This window comes from Papio anubis, chromosome 16, assembly GCF_008728515.1.
Source record: "Papio anubis isolate 15944 chromosome 16, Panubis1.0, whole genome shotgun sequence".
Taxonomy (NCBI): domain Eukaryota; kingdom Metazoa; phylum Chordata; class Mammalia; order Primates; family Cercopithecidae; genus Papio; species Papio anubis.
This window is the reverse complement of record NC_044991.1, coordinates 61,281,258-61,301,759: the sequence shown is the minus strand read 5'-3', so window position 1 is coordinate 61,301,759 and position 20,502 is coordinate 61,281,258. Positions and strand designations below refer to the sequence as shown.

The following is a 20,502-nucleotide window of genomic DNA, read 5'->3' as shown; positions in this document are numbered from 1 at the left end:
CTCAGCCTCCCGTGTAGCTGGGACTACAGGCGCCTGCCACCTCGCCCAGCTAGTTTTTTGTATTTTTTAGTAGAGACGGGGTTTCACTGTGTTAGCCAGGATGGTCTTGATCTCCTGACCTCGTGATCCGCCCGTATTGGCCTCCCAAAGTGCTGGGATTACAGGCATGAGCCACTGCGCCCGGCCTCAGTTTTGCAATGTTAATAACTGCCAGTCTCTCATATTTTTTATAAATATCATTTCTCGACTAGCAGTGAGCTAGGAAACTGGCCTCAAATTCTGACCAAATCTCTCAGTATTAGGTAAAAATAACACAAAACAAAACAAAAAACCAGCCAATAGGGGTTAAAAATTGCACAATTAAACTTGAATGTAAATTATACTATATACAGACTGGTATAAACATCACTGAAATGGTTTTGAAAGGATAAAACATTTATATTTTAACACAATTTCTTCTATATTATCCCAATTTTCATTAAAGGAAAACTGATATGTAATTTTCTTCTTTATAGATATGAAAAAGCAAGAAGGCACAGTTGAGAGAAACAGATGCTACCCACAGGGCAGCGGTGGCATTTGGTTGTTTTGGTCTTTGTACCAGCAATTCCCACTCCCGAGGCAGATTTCCACTTCCTGCCAATCTACACGGTTTCTCTTGCAGTCAAGACATGAACAATGGACCCTACTCCTCCAGCAGCAAGTGCCTTTTCCTGCCACTGCAGTAACACAGCACTGCTATTGTCAGAGGGGCTCTCAAATCCTTTATAAATACACTTCATTAGGAGATCCACACCATTCTTGTCTGGAGATTGAACTGTCTTTTCAATATCATTAGCTTTAAAAGAGATGAGCACCTTCAAGACAATGCTGCCTGCCCGGTCCTTCACTGCCTGACTCTTGGTGTTGATGGGGAGGTTCTTCAGAGCTGCCTGTAGGGCAGCTGTCACATTTCCTTGCCGCAGGTGGGAGTCCACCTCGCCCTCGTCGGGCCCAGCCTGGCCGTCGCCCCCATCTTCTTCGTCCACCAACTTGTTCTCGTCATATTCATCCACGTCCACCTTCCGGAACCGGGCCAACGACGCTGTTCTTCGACATCCCAATCCCTACCAGTGGCAAAGGCCTCTTCTTGGCGCTGCCTCTACCTCAGCAAGCCGGGCCCAGCAGCCCACTGCCCGGCACCTGATTCACTTCCCTCTTCCACTCTGGGGCTGCAATTGTATTAATAGCAGTGAGTGTGTCCCTCATGAGTGGTAACAGCAATGAGGGTTTGTACGGGTCCAGGGCAATTGGTTGATGTAACCCAGGAGTCTTGTTGATATGTGTGCACACATGTATGTTAATATGTAAGATCTCTGCTTGAGGGAATATAGGAGACAACAGTGTCGAGATCATTCCTGAGTAGGGACACTCAGCGTCCTGAGTATGCACTGAGGGAATCCCCTTAGCAACAGCACTGGGGATAGCATTGTATCTTAATCCTTCAGGGTTAAGGCCTTGTTCCCCACAGCAAAGGAAAGGACTACAGTCTCCCAGTCATGTGGCATGACTAAGTACCTATTGGGACGGAGGTGTAGTGAGAGATGAGAATGGAAGAAGAGGCAAAGGCACCTCCACCTCCTGGGTTCAAGCGATTCTCCCACCTCAGCCTCCTGAGTAGCTGGGATTACAGGCATGCACCACCACCATGCCCGTCTAATTTTGTACTTTTAGTAGAGATCGGGTTTCACCATGTTGGCCAGGCTGGTCTCAAACTCCTGATCTCAAGTGATCCACCCGCCTCAGCCTCCCAAAGTGCTGGGATTACAGGCATGAGCCAGTGCTCTCGGCCTTTTTAACGTTTTTGAGATGTGGGCTCACTGTGTTGCCCAGGCTGGCCTGAAACTCCTGGCCTTAGGTAATCCTCCTGCTTCAGCCACTCAAGTAGCTGGGACTATAGGGGCACCACTGCACCTGGCTTCCCTTTTAATTTTTATTTTAGCATTGTTTTACTATTTTTTGTTTGTTTGTTTAAGCAGTCTTCTTGAAGACAGTGAACAGTGTCAGCTGCTGACCACACTAGGTGTTCGTGAGGCACAACTCTGACAGCCTGCCCTGGGCTTTGCTAGTGACACTAGTCAAGGTAGCCAGAGTGTCTGGGTAGCCAGCAAGCTGGCATTGGAGGGGAGGTGACTGGGCTCAGTTAGTCATAGTAGTGGCTTCTACCAGCCCTGCCAAGCACCAATGGCCAGAGACCTGGGGGATCTGGGTGAGGCTCATCCCTTTGAAGGAGAGTGAACAGAAATCAAAAAGTATCAGCTGGGCCGCAGCATGGAGGAGCAGCTGCAGACTTCAGCAGACTCATTCAGGTTAGTGCGGACGGAGGCAGGCTTTCCTTTGATCACGCTTTTGAAACAAAGCATATACTTGGGGAGAAAGGGAAATGATAGCAAGAGGGAATTCTCGACCTCGAAATCGTCTGCGAAACGTTGCGCATATGTGATTTTTCAGGGAGAGGGTCCATAGCTTTCTCTGGGTCCATAATGGGTTCTCTGGCCCTGAAAAACCTCAGAATGTTTGTATATGATATTCCTATAACCTGCATGTGGCTCATCCACAATCACAGACACATAAGGGCAGGGGAGGTTGTTGATTTCTTTCAGTTTAGGTAGTAGTAGTGCAGATCTACAGTGGGGAAAGTGTCTTGTTGAAAGGGGCACATCATTCTAGACTGGTACTGGTTCAGAGCATATTTTAAAAATGTAATACTGAAACAAATTAAAGATTGTAAAAAGTGGCTGGGCGCGGTGGCTCAGGCCTATAATCCCAGCACTTTGGGAGGCCGAGGCGGGTGGATCACGAGGTCAGGAGTTCAAGACCAGCCTGGCTAACACGGTGAAACTCCGTCTCTACTAAAATACAAAAATTAGCCGAGCGTGGTGGTGAGCGCCTGTAATTCCAGCTACTCAGGAGGCTGAGGCAGGAGAATCACTTGAACCCGGGAGGTGGAGGTTGTAGTGAGCCGAGATTGTGCCATTGCATTCCAGCCTGGGCAACAGAGTGAGACTCTGTCTCAAAAAAAAAAAAATTATAAAAGTATGATCCTGTAAATATCAAAACATATTCAAATATGTACATGTTTGCATATGCAAGAGAAAAAAGTCTGGAAGGATAAACATTTAAGTGATGATTGCTCCTTAGGAGTGGGATTGAGGATGGAGAGTGAAGTAGAAACATGCATGTTTTCCTTTATGTACTTCTGTATTTGAATTTTAAAAATAAGCGTGTCTTATTTACTTTTTTATTACTTTGCAATTAAAAAAACAAACAAACAAAGGATGGCCAAGTGCAGTGGCTCACACCTGTACTCCCAGCACTTTGGGAGGCCAAGGTGGGAGGATCGCTTGAGTCCAGGAGTTTGAGACCAGCCTGGGCGACACAGGGAGACCGCGTCCCTACAAATTATTTAAAAATTAGTCAGTCGTGGTGGTGCACGCCTGTGGTCCCAGTTACTCAGGAGGCTGATGTGGGAGAATTGCCTGAGCTCAGGAGGTTGAGGTTGCAGCCAGCCATGATTGTGCCACTGCACTCCAGCCTGGGCAACAGAGCAAGTCCCTGTCTTAAAAATAAAAATAAAAACAAAAGCAAAGGATGATATTATAGAAATAAAATACTGGATGCTACCTGACATACCCTGAAAAGATTTAAAGAAGCTGGATGGAGAGTCATATACAGTTTGTGACAATGATGTTGAGGAATTTGTAGGACTCTCCTTCCCTTTCATAGTTCAAATTCAGGGTGGAGTTTGCTCTCAACAACTACTGCTCTGTCACCAAAACATACAGCTTGCTTGTCGTGTATCTTCTTTCACCTGAGGCCCCTTTTTGCCCTGGGATACTCTCAAACTCTATTACCCTTCTGGTTCATCGGCCACTGTTTCTGAAATGCTAAACCTTGGGAAAGGCAACACACAATTTTGTTGGGGTTTAGTTTCTTAGCCAAATTAGCTGTCCCAAATTCTGAGGGTCAGGGCCCAGGGGAGAACCACCTGTCATTATTAGTTACCTCAATTCTGCACACCAGATGTTCAGCAGCTGCAGGGGGACCCTGCTTCCCCCCATATCTTCCACCTACCTGGGTTATGTTACAGCTGCGGCAAGAGCCTGGCTGGGGTGAGCATAGGAGGCTAGCTGAGGGACTTTCAGTAAAGTCCACTCAGGTTTATCAGTAATGTCCATGATCAGACATAATTTCTGGGGTAGCATGAGGGTGGCAATATGTTTCATTTACTTAGTGTCGTCCTAGAATAGCCAATCAATCATCACATTTACTTTTATTTATATTTTAATTTTTTAGAGACAGGGTCTTGCTCTGCTGTCCAGGCAGTAGTGCAGTGGCACAATCATAGCTCACTGTGGTCTCAACCTCCTGGGCTTAAGTGATCCTTCCACCTCAGCCTCCTGAGTAGCTGGGACTACACGCACACGCCACCACGACTGGCTAATTTTAAAATATTTTGTAGATATGAGGGTCTTGCTATGTTGCCCAGGCTGGTCTTGAACTCCTGACCTCAAGTGATCCTCCTGCCTCAGCCTCCCACACTGTTGGGATTACAGGCATGAGCCACTGAGCCTGGCTAACAAATATGTTTTGAATGTTATTCAAAAGTCTTATCTGATGGTTCCCTTCCAGGGGAGTTAATCTCTCTTCTCTGAACACATTCTATTATAATTATTTGTTCATTTGTCTGCTTCTTCTAGACTGAAGATTCATCAAGGGCAGGACCTGTGCCTTATTCATCTACATACCCACTACTCCATCCCCCACCACTCCCAGGCCACACCAACCCAGGGCCTAACGTTGTGCTCAGCGCAAAATAAGGCCTCAGGAAATGTTTCTGTCAACTGAATCAAATTACTGTATGTTCCATATATGTGAAGAACAGATGCCCTACCTTTAAATGGCTTTCAGTGCTTCAGGGAAGAGAGACAAGTAACTAACAAAAGGAGGAGGGAGAAGTGCTAGAGTTGAGGCACAAGTGAAACAAATGCCTTGGGTATGCAGAAGAGAGTGGTTCCATGTATGGGGTCTTGGGCCTCTCTAATTTCCTCAGACCCCTGATTTCGGTCTGCAGCTCCTAGAGAGCTCCACACTCACCTCTGTGTGGCTCCTGCTGGGCCCCCCTCTCTAAAGTGGTTCTGTATAGCAGGCAGGAGTGCCCTTTCTTCTCCACACTCTGCAGCCTTTTCCCTCTGGCAGTCTCCTTGAATTTCCTGCTTTACAGGGTGGCTTTTTTTTTTTTTTTTTTTTTGAGACAGCGTCTTGCTCTGTCACTCAGGCTGGAGTGCAGTGGTGCCATCTCAGCTCACTGTAACCTCTGCCTTCAGGGTTCAAGCAATTCTCCCACCTCAGCCTCCTTAGTAGCTGGGTCGACAGGCATGTGCCACCATGCCTGGCTAATTTGTTTGGGTTTTTTTTGTATTTTTGGTAGAGATGGGGTTTTACCATGTTGCCCAGGCTGATGAATTATTTGATTTTTAAGTTCTTTTCTAACGTTGACTTGCTGTTATTCCAAATAAGTGGCATCCCTTTCAGAGAGGCTACAACATATTCCGTTGAATATTTCTTTCTTTCTGTTTTTATAGATAGGATCTTGCTCTGTCACCCAGGCTGGAAGGCAATGGCAAGATCATAGCTCACTGCAGCCTTGACCTCCTGGGCTCAAGCAATTCTCCCACCTCAGCCTCCCAAGCAGCTGAGACTACAGGTGTGAGCCACCATGCCAGGCCAATTATTTTTTTAGTAGAGGTGAGGTCTCACAATGTTGCCCAGTTGGTCTCGAACTCCTGGGCTCAAGAGACACTCTCTCCTCAGCCTCCCAAAGTGCTGGAATTACAAGGGTGAGCCATTGTGCCTGGCCTGAATATTTCTTTTATTGTGAGGATTTGCCCTCTGAGAATAAATCTGACCTCTGAAAATAGACAATGATTTCCAGCTAACTCTGGTAAGAATAATAATATTTTTGATTGAAAATGAGCTATGGCATAAGTAATGGGATTTTAATAACTTAAAACTGATTTTAGTTTTTAGCTAATACAGCCAGAATTGAGACAGTCAGTAGAATGTTTTTCCCCAAAGTTGTAATATTGAGATGTCATAAGTTCATTCTAATGCTGCAAGTAGATTAAAATATCTTTGAATTCTAGACATGCCTTCAGAGGCAATTTTTTTTTTTTTTTTTTTTTGAGACGGAGTCTTGCTCTGTTGCCAGGCTGGAGTGCAGTGGCGTGATCTCGGCTCACTGCAACCTCCACCTCCCGGGTTCAAGCGATTCTCCTTCCTCAGCCTCCTGAGTAGCTGGGATTACAGGTGCCCATCACCACACCAGGCTAATTTTTGTATTTTTAGGAGCGACAGGGTTTTACCATGGTTTTACCATGTTTTACCAGGCTGGTCTCGAACTCTTGATCTCAGGCTATCTGCCCTCCTTGGCCTTCCACAGTGCTGGGATTACAGGCATGTGCCACTGTGCCTGGCCCTCAGGGGCAATTTAAAAGTCACACAAGACAGGGCACCAAGGCTTATGCCTGTAATCCCAGCACTTTGGGAGGTGGAGTCAGGAAGATTGCTTGAGACCAGGAGTTTGAGACCAGCCTGGACAACATGGCAAGACCTCATCTCCACAAAAATTTAAAAAATTAGCTGGGCGCGGTAGTGCATGCCTATAGTTTCAGCTATCTTGGGAGGCTGAGGCAGGAGGATCACTTGAGCCTAGGAGATCAAGGCTGCAGTGAGCTGTGCTTGTGCCACTGCATTCCAGTCTGGGGAACAGAGAGAGACCATGTCTCAAAAAAAAAGTCATATAAGAAAAAGCACTGGCAGGGTGCAGTGACTCACACCTGTAGTCCTACCATTTTGGGAGGCCGAGGCAGGTACATCACAAGGTCAGGAGTTCAAGACCAGCCTGACTAACATGATGAAACCTCGTCTCTACTAAAAATATAAAAAATTTGCTGGGCGTGGTGGCATGCACCTGTAATCCCAGTTACTCAGGAGGCTGAGGCAGGAGAATCACTTGAACCTGGGAGGCGGAGGTTGCAGTGAGCCAAGATCACACCATTGCACTCCAGCCTGGGTTACAGAAGGAGACTCTGTCTCAAAAAAAAAAAAAGCATTATATAATATAATAATCATAGCTTTCATAATAAGATGGAAACCTGTTTTAATTGAGGACCATGTGAGGTAAATATCAATTTAAATCAGTCTTTTCTAAAAACGGCTATTTAGGAGAGAGGCATATACTATGTTAAACACGGCAGGGTACATTGGCTCATGCCTGTAGTCCCAGCTACTTGAGAGCCTGAGGCAGGTGGCTCACCTAAGCCTGGGAGGTTGAGGCTGTGGTGAGCCATGATCATGCCACTGCACTCCAGCCTGGGTGATAGAGTGAGACCCTGTCTCAAAATAAAAAAACCAAAAAAGAAAAAAAATAATAATGACAACTCAAACTAAAACAAAAAAACCTAAAAACATAAAATGTTAAACTTACTAGATTTTTAAATTAAAGACAGGAGTACAAAACAGGCAGAAAAGGAAAGGAGAGAGGAGAAAAGTACACAGGAAAAGAAATAAATAGAAGAGTTGTGGGAATTGGAGTTAATCAGTAAAGGGAGCTTCACGTTTATCTGCAATTTTTAAAAATATAAAAGATGAAGGCCCGGCGCAGGGGCTCATGCCTGTAATCCCAGCACTTTGGGAGGCCGAGGTGGGCAGATCACTTGAGGTCAGGAGTTCAAGACCGGCCTGGGCAACATGGCGAAACCCCATCTCTACCAAAAATACAAAAAATTAGTCAGGCATGATGGCATGTGCCTGTGGTCCTAGGAGGCGGAGGTGGGAGGATAGCTTGAGCCCAGAGGCAGAGGTTGCAGTGAGCTGAGATTTCTGAATCCAGTGGGACTGATTGCAAAGGAGACCCAAGGAATAGTGCTAAGTTAGATGCCGATTACCCACTTTAAGTCCTTTATTGTGGAGTCTGTTCATTATCAACAGAGTAGAGTACTGTGAATATATGCCTGATGTTGCTCATTGTAGACAATGGTGAGAGAAGAATTTTCCAAAGGAACTTGCAAAACTTACTGTAGAAAATTCACCCAAACAAGAAGCTGGAATTAGTGAGGGTCAAGGAACAGCAGGGGAAGAAGAAGAGAAGAAAAAACAGAAGAGAGGTGGAAGACGCCAAATAAAACAAAAAAAGACCGTGCCACAAAAGGTTACTATAGCCCAAATTCCCAGGGCAAAGAAGAAATATGTGACAAGAGTGTGTGGCCTTGCAATTTTTGAAATTGATCTTAAAGAAGCACAAAGATTTTTTGCTCAAAAATTCTCCTGTGCTGCCTCAGTAATGGGGAGGATGAAATTATCATTCAGGGAGACTTTACAGATGACATAATTGATGTCATTCCGAAAAATGGCCAGAGGTAGATGATGACAGCATCGAAGATCTTGGAGAAGTAAAGACGTGAATTTGAAAATTTGTCTGTATTTAATGGCCTGAACTGGGAGTTGATATGGCCAAAGGGAGGCCTATATATACATATATTTACAGTAGAATATATATATATTTACTGTAGTGTGTGTGTGTGTGTATATATATATATATTCTACGGTAAAACTGCAGACTGCCCTTGTCCTCGGCATTTTCACTGTTCTGTACAAGGCTGCTTGTTTTTTTAATTGCCAAAGTCAAATAAACAGGGAGACTGTCATGCTCATGCATTAATAGAATTTAGTCAAATAAAAAATTTTGGTCATTTGCTGGGCGCGGTGGCTCACACCTATAATCCCAGCATGTTGGGAGGCCAGGGTGGGCAGATCATGAGGTCAGGAGTTGGAGAGCAGCCTGGCCAATATGGTGACACCCCGTCTCTACTAAAAAAAATTGGGCTTAGCCAGGCATAGGGTGTGCACTTGTAGTTCCAGCTACTTCAGGAGGCCGGGAGGCATGAGAATTGGAGGTTGCACGAGCCAGATCAGCGGCCACTGCACTCCAGCCTGGGATGACAGAGACTCATCTGAAAAAAAAAAAAAAAAAATTGGTCATTTGCTACTGACTTTCTCTTTCACTCTCTGTTTTTTTTTTTTTTTTTGAGACAGAGTCTCATATTGTCGCCCGTGCTGGAGTGCAGTGGCGTGATCTCAGCTCACTGCAACCTCCGCCTCCTGGGTTTGAGCAATTCTCCTGCCTCAGTCTCCTGAGTAGCTGGGATTACAGGTGCCCGCCACCATGCCCAGCTAAGTTTTGTATTTTTAGTAGAGACAGGGTTTCACCATGTTTGCCAGGCTGGTCTCGAACTCCTGACCTCGTGATTTGCCCACCTTGGCCTCCCAAAGTGCTGGGATTACAGGCATGAGCCACTGTGCCCGGCCTGACTTTCTCTTTCTCTCTTTTTAACTATATTTTTTGAAAAACCTGGTAGACTTTATGGGGAGCATTTTTGTTGATTATTCTACTGATCTAAAGCTGAGTGATTTTTTAAAAGAATTTGAATTTGGCTTCCTAACCGGTAATATGTCTCCTTGCTTCTTTCATGTGATAGTTTTGAGATCGGTGTGAATCTAATAGATTTGTGGTTGAATTTGCTTTATTGTTACAAAGTCCACCCTATGGGCACAATAACATACTGTTGGTAGGAGTTGTTCAAGCTCTTCTGGAGATTATTTGGTAAAGTATACTAAAAGCCTTAAACCATGTATGTGCACTGTTTGAACCAGTAAGCCACTTCTTTGACATTAGAAGACATTAGAAGAAATAACCAGTCTTGCGTAAAACTTATGGATGAAAGTATTCGTCACAATATTATTTATAACGAAAAATTGCAAATGTTATAAATGAACAATTGGAAAATAGTTTAAAAAGTGATGGTACATTGTGTGGTAGAATATTATGCATATGTTTAAATAATCGTATTTCTTTCTTTTTTTTTTTTTTTTTTTCTGAGACAGAGTCTCGCTCTCGCCCAGGCTGGAGTGCAAGTGGCATGATCTCCGCTCACTGCAAGCCTCCCGGGTTCCCGCCATTCTCCTGCCTCAGCCTCTGGAGTAGCTGGGACTACAGGCGCCCGCCACCACGCTCGGCTAATTTTTTGTATTTTTAGTAGAGACGGGGTTTCACCGAGTTAGCCAGGATGGTCTCGATCTCCTGACCTTGTGATCCACCCGCCTAGGCCTCCCAAAGTGCTGGGATTACAGGCCTGAGCCACTGCACCCGGCCTAAATAATCGTATTTTCTAAGATTACTTGGAAACATTTGGTAATGTCAAGGGGGGGCACCCCAGATACATTTTAGACATTAATCATCATCATTGTTCTGAGTGGAAGGTCATTCAGAGAGGCTAGAGTTTCTTATTCTGGCTATAAATTATGTGAGTAAAATTCTGCTAACCATTTAAAAATACTGTACACCCATGCTCAATATATAGTCCTGGAAATAGCCATTGAAACATCTCTTCTCACAAGAGAAAATGAGAGTTTTAATGGTGCGTTAGATGAATTTAAACTTTAAATCAGATGCTGCAAATTGGAAGGAAGACTCGTGGTGTTCTAAATTGCTGTGAACACTTCTAAGAAACTTAGAGCCCATGAAACCATTATTTATTGCCATGCAAATTATAATCTTGAATGAGGAGTTTTTTTAAAAAAAAAAATAAAGTATTAGAAAAATGTAAAGTATTCGAAAGATGTAAAATTAAAACATGAAATTCTGCATTAACTGTGAATTTTACTAAATAGAATTACTTTGGAAGCACATTTATCCATTGAGACTATCTTGTATATGTTACATATGTATTGTGTTGGTGCTGGAAGATGTCTGTGTGCCTGTGTCATCATGTGCTCCACAGTTCTTAGCAAACGCAGTTTCAATCCATAGATAGCCAGCAGTGGATGTTACTATAGGAAAATGCAGGATTAAAATTGTCCTTGTGTAAAAAAAAATCAGAATAATTTTTTCTTAACAACATTAAAATTATTTAATCTCTTGGGCTGTATCTACATACACATACCGATTTCAGTATTGTGACTGCATTGGCTAGTCTAATTGTTATGCCTAACAGATGCCAAATTGAATAATATTTTAATGGGTGGTTTGAATCTTATGTAGACAGCCTGCTTCAGAACTCTTCTTTGAGACCAAGAACCATATAGCAGGCTCAGACTGTCTGAAGGGCCCTGAGTTAGAATTTGAGAGAAGACTTGAGGCTGTGTCCCTTCTCAACGGACAAAAGGACAAGACTCCTTCAGGCAGCTGTTTGTCAGTGTGAAATCTGTCACCCTGTTCCACTGAAACAGGGGTCAGAGTCCAGGGTTCCTAGCTGTTTATTCCCACAGTGTACAAGGAATACAATGCTGATAGGCGATGCTAAATGATTGTTTTAGATCTCCTGACATCATTCCCTTTAGGCTGTTTTATCTATCATTACTCAACAAAGACCTTAGTGGGTACAATATTGATTTTGTTTATGCTCTCCAGAAATCACTTCTCTGCATTTTCTCCTTCTCAGTAATCATGTCTTTTGATTTCTGAATTCCTTTACCTGGGGTGCATTGTGCACAAGCACTCATTAAGCATAGCTGAAGCTGAGCTGATAGTCTGTGACAGCTCTCAACAACTTTACAGCAGAAGGAGGGAAGAGGCTTTGATGTGAGATGAAATTTTCTGCAGAAGAGGATTAAGTCAGAACCAAGGAGGTATAGCTGAACAAATCTTAAGACTGTGTATGCATTAGTTCTATTTGGAGAAAGTAGAAAAGGTTTTGAGACAGACATTTATGAAAGTGTTTTTCGTTTTGTTTTGCTTTGTTGTTTGTTTGTTTTTTGAGTGGGTCCCAGTAAGGCATCCAAAATAACCACAGGAAACCCAAAATGACTGGCTGGGTGCGCTGGCTCATGCTTGTAATCCCAGCACTTTGGGAGGCTGAGGTGGACAGATCACCTGAGGCTAGGAGTTCGAGACTAGCCTGGCCAACATAGTGGAACCATGTCTCTACTAAAAATACAAAAATTAGCCAGGCGTGGTGGCATGTGCCTGTTGTCCCAGCTACTCAGGAGGCTGAGGTGAGAGAATCGTTTGAACTCACGAGGCAGAGGTTGCAGTGAGCCAAGATCATGCCATTGCACTCCAGCCTGGGCGACAGAGTAAGACTCCGTCTCAAAAATAATAAAAATAAAAACAAAAATAAAATAAAATAAAATAAAAATTTAAAAAAGAAAACCAAAAATGACTTCAATATGCCATCCCATTTAGCCTCTTTAATCTCCTCCAATGGAAACAGCAGAACAACATGTTCCATATCACTGAAGCAGAGCAAACTCACCCACAATTGAAAACATTAACCTGAGCTTCCTTTAATGGGCATTACAATGTGTGCAAATGGATATCCATTGAGAAAAGTCAAGCATTTACAAAGGAAAAGGAGAGTCTGCAATAAATGGAATTTTGGTCATCTGTTTCATCTCTAATAAATATGAAATGAACAAATGCTACATGTGCAGACTGATCCCCAAATCCTAAATTCTGCTCCGTAAGAGTTATTAGAAATCTGAAACTACAAGCAACTTTCTGAAGACATTTAAAGAAACACTAAAGTGTGACTTTGGGGTCAGGGTTGACATTTAGGAATACTTCTTTCTTAGATATACATATACATATATTTATTTATTTATTTACTGCTAGGCAATGGAAAATGCACAGAGTAAAGAGAAAGAGGCCGGGCGCGGTGGCTCACGCCTGTAATCCCAGCACCTTGGGAGGCCGAGGTGGGCGGATCACGAGGTCAGGAGATCAAGACCATCCTGGCTAACACGGTGAAACCCCGTCTCTACTAAAAATACAAAAAAAATTAGTTGGGCGTGGTGGCGGTTGCCTGTAGTCCCAGCTACTCAGGGAGGCTGAGGCAGGAGAATGGCGTGAACCCCGGAGGTGGAGCTTGCAGTGAGCCGAGATTGCGCCACTGCACTCCAGCCTGGGCGACAAAGTGAGACTCCGTCTCAAAAAAAAAAAAAAAAAGAAGCCACTAGTTAGCAAAAGATCAACTACTTTCTTCACTGAACTCTTCTTAACTATTCTGACCCACAAAAGTGAATCAAAAAAATCTGTTTAACTTTCCAAGAAAGGAGGAAAAACTGTTAAGTTCTTTAAACTTTCCAAAGTAGCAGCAGCTTCACTCATTCTGGAAGCAGATTAAAGTTGCCATCTAAACTCATATGCTTTCCCACAAAGAGCCCAGGCCAAGGAACTTCCTTTTTCACCTTGCAGCAGTGGAGATTTGCTGCTTACTTGTCTATAACTTCAAAGACAAGAACAGGAAAACAGCCAATCATACTACAAAATTATTTCAAACTTCACCACATCTCCCAGGCAGGAAGGTTCTTACAGACCCACAGTGAAAAGAAGAAACGTTTCATCAACTGAAAGACAGCTGTAAGCAGACCAAGAGAGGTTTTACAAAAGAAGCAAAAGTAGAGGGTATCCTTTATTTTACAGAGGGGCTCTCTAGCAACCCAGTTCATATAAAACTAAAACTTAAAGAAGAAAATAGAATATCTGTAGGCGGCAGAAGAAAAGAAAATTGTTTCCTCCTACTTACAGCGCAAGTGACTATCCCTCTAAGGCTAGGCAGAGCAGAGGGTCTCTTCTGTCCTTGGATAGCAGAGGCAAGTTGTGTTGCTGTGAGACTTTTTAAAGATCCCAGTAACTCCCAGCAGCTGGCTTCCCCATCTTATCTCTTTGCTTTCAGCCAAGCAAACATCATGCCTTCATACTCATTCTGGTTGCCAGAAGTCTTGTGGTCTGTTCTTCTATATTTCTCCCCATTCCTTAGAATTGGAATTGATGTTGACATGGAGGTTAAAAGGGATTGGAAGGGAAGTGGTTGCATCACGGACACTCCATGGGCGAGTTTAATGAGAATTTAATTCAGAATGGATCCCAAGAGATGGAATAAAACTAAGTCTAGTTGAGTTAACCTAGAAAAACAAGTCCTGCCAAAGAAGGGTCTAATTCAGCTTCTTTCAGAAATTCCGGGTGAATTAAGGAGAAATTGGTGGAGAAGTTAAACTCTTGATGGGCAGATTGCCAAGGCCCAGCCCACCTTATTAGTAAAATCTCGTTGGGACCCTTTTTTGCGGGAATATTGGTCTCATAATTTTCGGATTTCAGTTGAAGGGCTGTACTTACGTGGACTCAAAAACTATGACGCTGCAGTTCTTTTATTCTCCTTACTCAGTTGGCTTTTCCTTGGATCAACTAGAATTTACAAGGTTATGTGAAAGCTGATCATGCATACTGGGTCATTCTTGTCATACCCAACTAAATCAGAGTCTAGGGGCCAGGAGGGAAGAAGCACTTGGGGCACAGCACCTGCTCCATGAATTAAATTTTTCACAAACCCAGCTGCTAAAATGACCTGCTGTAACCCCAAGAGCAGTTTAGTAGCTGCTGAAACATGACTTTAAGAATAGTTTTGCCTACCACCATCACTCACCAATCAGAGTTTGCCAGCTCCCAAATGCTTCCTTTTTTCTTTTTTTTTCCCCTTCTTTCCAAATGCTTCTTTAGTGCCAATAAACTTTCTTTCAAAACAATATAGAACATTTCTCTAATAAAACTCCCAACCTTCTTTCTGTTCCTCAGACACACTGAAGACCAACTGGTTAGTGTGTGTGCCTCAAACTGCAATCCTTGTTCCAGAATAGAATGCTTTAAAGTTAGAGATTCATCACTGTTTTATTTTGACTTCAACAGTCACAATTTATTGCTTCCTGGATAATGTGGAGCTTAGAGGCTCTGCAGAAGAAAGTAGGTTATTATGGGCCCTGCAATAAACGTTGTTTGGTTTTGATGTGATGGGTGTAGAAGAGTGGGATAGGAGATGGCACACCCCTACATTGATTTATCCTTATTTCTAGGAACCAATTTCTTTTTGGTAATTTGTAGAGACAAGGGCAACTGGAAAGATAAGTGAATAGGGAGTCAGGAGATCTGGATTCCAGTTTAGGCTTTGTTACTTTCTCTCTGATCTTGGACAAGTCACATAAACTGAACACTGCTATCTCATCTACCAACCACACTGGGCTGAAAAGAGGATCCAATGAGATAATGTAGACACCTTGAAAACTGTGAAGCATTCCACAAATGTGAATGTTTTCCAAATTTTAGTTCATTATATGACCCACCAAGTAAGGCTTTGGATAAATAATTTGATTGGGAGGCCGAGGCAGGCCGATCACCTGAGGTCAGGAGTTCGAGAAGAGCCTGGCCAACATGGTGAAATCCCGTCTGTACTAAAAATACAGAAATTAGCCAGGTGTGGTGGCGGGTGCCTGTAGTCCCAGCTACTCGGGAGGCTGAAGCAGAAGAATCGCTTGAACATGGAAGGCAGAGGTTGCGGTGAGCCGAGATTGCACCACTGCACTCTAGCCTGGGCAACAGAGCGAAACTCTGTCTCATAAAAAAAAAAAAAAAAAAGAAAAAAAAAAGAAAAAGTATTTGAACGTGGGGTTGGGAGGAGAAGAGGAACATATGGAGTCTGATGGATATTAGGTGGTGGGATGGGGGATGGGAGTGGAACTAAGTAGAAAAGAAAAAGCAGGGAAAGAAAGCAGAAAATATATCAAGTTTCTAGAGAAAGACTTGTCCCAGGTGTCTTTGGGGGCTTACATTATTCCCTGAGAAATAATTAGCCAGGAAAGTATTCTGGGAAGATGGCAGAGTAGGAAGCTCTAGGATTCTGTTTCCTTACCTAACCAAAACTTGTACTGGCAGAATCTGTAACTATTTTAAAGCCATGGAGTCTATTGAAGGCTTGCAACTTCTAGGGGAAGGCTTGGATGGCAAAGTGTCCTTGGCACAGAGATGGCCTATAACAATAAAAAACAAACAACAACAATAACAAAAAACAGTAACAAAATAAAGTAAACCCTGAGGAAAGGGGAGAACCTGGTTTCTAGAGTTATCACATCGTTAAACTCAAATGTCTAGTTTTCAACCAAAAAATCACAAGGCATACAAATAAAAGAAAAAATATGGCACATTCAAAGGAAAAAAGTCAACAGAAACTCTAAAAGTCCTCATGGCAGACCTACTAGACAAATACATTAAAACAATTATCTTAGAGATGCTCAGAGAACTAAAGGAAGATGTGGGGAGTGAAAAAAAAAAAGTACAAGTAAAAGGAGAATATCTAAATAGAGATATGGAAAACCTAGAAAGAAACCAGAAAGCACAATAACTTTTTATAGTATTGATTAGTACAATAACCAAAATTTAAAATGCACCAGAGGGATTCAAAGGCAGATTGGATTAGACAAAAACTTTGGAGGCCAGAGGCTGTGGGCCAATAAATTCAAAGTTCTGAAAGAGAAAACTGTCAACCAATACTCCTATATCAGATCATCTCAATTGATTCAGGAAGAGCATTTGACAAACTACCACAGTTTCATAATAAAAAACACTCAACAAACCAGGAATAGGAGAAGACTGCTTCAACATAATAAAAGCCAAAAGCCACATATGAAATACCCACAGCCAACATCATACACAATGATAAAATAATGAAAGATTTTACTCCAACATTAAGAACAAGACAAATATGCCTGCTTTCACCACGTCTATTTAAAATAGTACTGGAAGTTCTACCTAGAACAATTAGGCAAGAAAAAGAAAGCAAAGGCATCCACATTAAAAAGGAAGGAGTAAAATGATCTCTGTTCACAGATGATATGATCTTAAATGTAGAAAAGCCTAAAGATTCCGCAAAACACTGTTAGAACTAATACATGAGTTTAGCAAAGTAGCAGGATACAAAGTTATATCAATTACATCAGTTACATTTCTATATATTAACAATGAACAATCTGAAAAGGAAATTAAGAAAATGATTCAATTTACAAAAGCATCAAAAGAATTAGGAATTAACATAGCCAAGGGGGTGAAAGATGTGTACAATGACAACTATAGAACATTGCTGAAATAAATTAAATAAGACATAAATATAAGCAATCTACAGATTCAATACAATTCCTATCAAAATCTCCAGGAGGTTTTTTTGCAGAAATAGAAAAAAAAATCCATTCTAAAATTTGTATGGAATCTCAAAGGACCCCAAATAGCCAAAACAATCTTCAAAAACAAGAATAAAGCTGGAGGACTCACACTTCTTGATTTCAAAACTTACTACAAAGCCACAGTAATCAAAACAGTGTGGTACTTGCATAAAGACAAACATGTAGAAAAATGAAATAGAATAGAGAGCCCAGAAATAAACCTTTATATATATGGTCAAATGATTTTTGACAAAGGTGCCAAGGCCATTTAATGGGAGAAAGAAGAGGTTTTTTCAACAAATGGTACTAGGAAAACTGGATATCTACATGCAAAACAATGAAGTTAGACTCTTACCTAACACCACATACAAAAACTTACCCAAAATGAATCATAGACCTAAATGTATTAATAAGACCTGAAACTATAAAACTCAAGAAGATTTTTCCAGGCAAATAATTTTCCTCCACACTCACCTTATCTAGAGTTTCCCAAAATTCTTCAGCTGCCTTCGTATCAGCACTTGCATACTCCCCTCTCACATTCACATTATATAATGCATAATGATTTATTTTTAAGATGGGGGTCTTGCCATCTTTCTCAGACTGGTTTCAAACTCCTGGGCTCAGGCAATTCTCCCACCCCAGACTCCCAAAGTGTTAGGATTACAGGTGCGAGCCACCGTGACAGGCTGAATAACAATTGTTTTTTATTTTTTTGAGACAGAGATTTCACTCTTGTTGCCCAGACTGGAGTGCAGTGGTGCGATCTCGGCTCACTGCAACCTCCGCCTCCTGGGTTCAAGCTATTCTTCTGCCTCAACTTCCCAAGTAGCTGGGATTACAGGCACGCACCACCATGCCTGGCTAATTTTTTTGTGTGTATTTTTAGTAGAGACAGGGTTTCACCATGTTGGCCAGGCTGGTCTCAGACTCCTGACCTCAGGTGATCTGCCCGCTTCAGCCTCCGTGCTGGGATCATAGGCGCTAGCCTTTGCGCCGGGCCATGGCCATGATTCTTGAATCATTTAAACCACCTAGAGCTAGCAGTAAATTCAACATCCTAGTCAGGTTTAGCCTTTTCTGTCTTTCTTTCTTTTCTTTCGCTCCCTCCCTCCTTTCTCCTTTCCTTTCTCTCTTTCTCCTTCCTCCGTCCCTCCCTTCCTTCTCTCTTTCTCTCTCTCTTTCTGTTCTCTCTTTCTCTTTCTCCCTCCTTCCTTCCTTCTCTCTTTCTCTCTTTCTCCGTCTTTCTTTCTCTCTCTCTCTTTCTTTCTTTCTCCTTCCCTCTCTCCCTCCCTGCCCTCCTTCCTTCTTCCCTCCCTCCCTCCCTCCTTCCTTCCTTCCTTCCTTTCTCTTTCTTTCTTTCTTTCTTTCTTTCTTTCTTTCTTTCTTTCTTTCTCTCTCTCTCTCTCTCTCTTTCTTTCTTTCTTTTCTTCTTTCTTTCACAGAGTCTCACTCTGTCACACAGGCTGGAGTGCAGTGGCATGATCATGAGCCCACTTCAGCTTTGACTTCTGGGCTCTAGCAATCCTCCCATCTCTGCCTCCTGAGTAGTAGGGGCCACAGCCATGCACTACCATGCCCAGCCAGACTTTTCTCTCAACATCACAAACAAACTTTGTTTTGGCCATGATTGTTATCATGCTAAGAGAGATACGCTTCTGTTGCCTGGTCTTCAATCTAGGTCATTAGAAGTTTCTCCATATCCCATATAGACCCTTCGTGAACTTTTGTTAGTCTCATTGCCTTCAGTGAAGCAGATTCTTTTTTTTCTTTGTTTTTGAGATGGAGTCTCACTGTGTCACCCAGGCTGGAGTGCAATGGCATGATCTCAGCTCACTGCAACCTCGGCCTCCCCGGTTCAAGCAATTGTCCTGCCTCAGCCTCCCAAGTAGCTGGGATTACAAGTGCCTGCCATCACACTCAGCTAATTTTTGTGTTTTTAGTAGAGACAGGGGTTTCACCATGTTGGTCAGGCTGGTCTCGAACTCCTGACCTCATGATCTGCCCACCTTGGCCTCCCAAAGTGCTGGGATTACAGGCATGAGCCACTGCACCCAGCTGAAGCAGATTCTTTAACAGCTTTGGTCACTTTGCTCTTGTTCTTCAAGATGGTAGCTATGGTGGAATGGGACATGCCTGACTAGTGAGCAATAATCATCACTGACTTTTTACCTTTGTAGCTCTTAATTACTTTAAATTTCATTTCTAGGTCAATCACTTGATGTGGCCTCTTACTGGCAACACTAGCCATGGATTTTGTGTGCTTTAGGAGCCATGATGAAAACAACAACATGAGACTGAATCAAATGCAAGAGAAAATAGTGTGCAAACAAGAGATGCAGTAAGCATGAAATATATGAGGATACTGTGGGTATAACATGACATACTGTTTTACAGTAAACTGTTTGTTTTCTGAGTTTCGCTCTGTCATGCAGGCTGAGTGCAGTGGCGCGATCTCGGCTCACTGCAACGTCTGCCTCCTGGGTTCAACTGATTCTCCTGGCTCAGCCTCAGCCTCGGCCGCCCGAGTAGCTGGGATTACAGGCGCCTGCCACCACCCCTGGCGAATTTTTGTATTTTTAGTAGAGATGGGGTTTCACCATGTTGGTCAGGCTGGTTTATAGGACCACTGTCATATATGCAGTCCGTCATATACACTTGGGCAACAGAGTGAGGAAGAAAGAAAGCAAAGAAAGAAAGGGAGGGAAGGAAGGAAGGAAGGAAGGAAGGAAGGAAGGAAGGAAGGAAGGAAGGAAGGAAGGAAGGAAGGAAGGAAGGAAACAAAAAGGAAAGAAAGAAAAGAAGAAAAGAAAAGAAAAGAGAAAAGAAAAAAGAAAGAAGGCTGATAGTGCCACTGGATGCCTGGCCCCAACCACAACTCTGGAAGACCTATTGCATTAAGGGCCAATTAGCACAATGGTCTAAAACAAAAGCTATCACCTTTCCCTTAGGACTGACTAGTTATGCTATATTTTTACTGATTCTTAGGCACTAGTGGCCTTGTCTGATACTTAGAAGATTACAGACTGGCAGATTAAAGGCACCTCTCTTTGGGTCATGAGCCCTGGAAACAAATGGCAGCCACTAAACAGTCTGGATCACTCTTGTGGTGTACATGGTAAGGGCTCATTCTCTGATGAGACCAACTAGAATCAAGCTTTTGATCAAGCTTGTGTCAATCAGATGGCCACAGTTGCCACCTAGATCCATCATCACACTGGAGATGGCAACATCATCATCAACTAGGCACAAAGTAAGGGATTCTGTGTTTCTGATGCAGAAGCTGCCACTACATGCCAGACTTGTGACCTCTGCCAAAAGTTAGCCTATTTATCTCATGGTGAAAGAGGCCATATTGCACTGAGTATTGACTGGCTGCAGAGTGTTGACTGGCTCCTGGTAAATTGGTGACATCAGACC

The 20,502-nt window shown here is 42.9% G+C and overlaps 1 protein-coding gene and 2 pseudogenes across 4 annotated transcripts in view; 1 reads left to right on the top strand and 2 right to left on the bottom strand.

Moving 5' to 3' along the window:
• ASIP (agouti signaling protein) overlaps positions 1–20,502 on the bottom strand; it is an 81,640-nt gene that overhangs the window by 19,786 nt on the left and 41,352 nt on the right. The window contains exon 1 of one of the 3 annotated variants that reach the window (XM_009216298.4): positions 13,626–14,090. The exons of the other annotated variants lie outside the window; for them this stretch is intronic. The gene's annotated coding sequence lies outside the window, so the exon portion shown is untranslated. Of the gene's footprint in view, positions 1–13,625; positions 14,091–20,502 lie in introns of those variants that run through there. 3 annotated transcript variants of the gene reach the window in all.
• LOC103888045 lies at positions 415–1,248 on the bottom strand (annotated as a pseudogene). The gene is made up of 2 exons (XR_652393.1): positions 1,183–1,248; positions 415–1,106 (listed from the first exon to the last, which is right to left on the bottom strand). The product of XR_652393.1 is annotated as an actin-related protein 2/3 complex subunit 5 pseudogene (transcript).
• Positions 2,311–8,856, top strand: LOC103888046 (annotated as a pseudogene).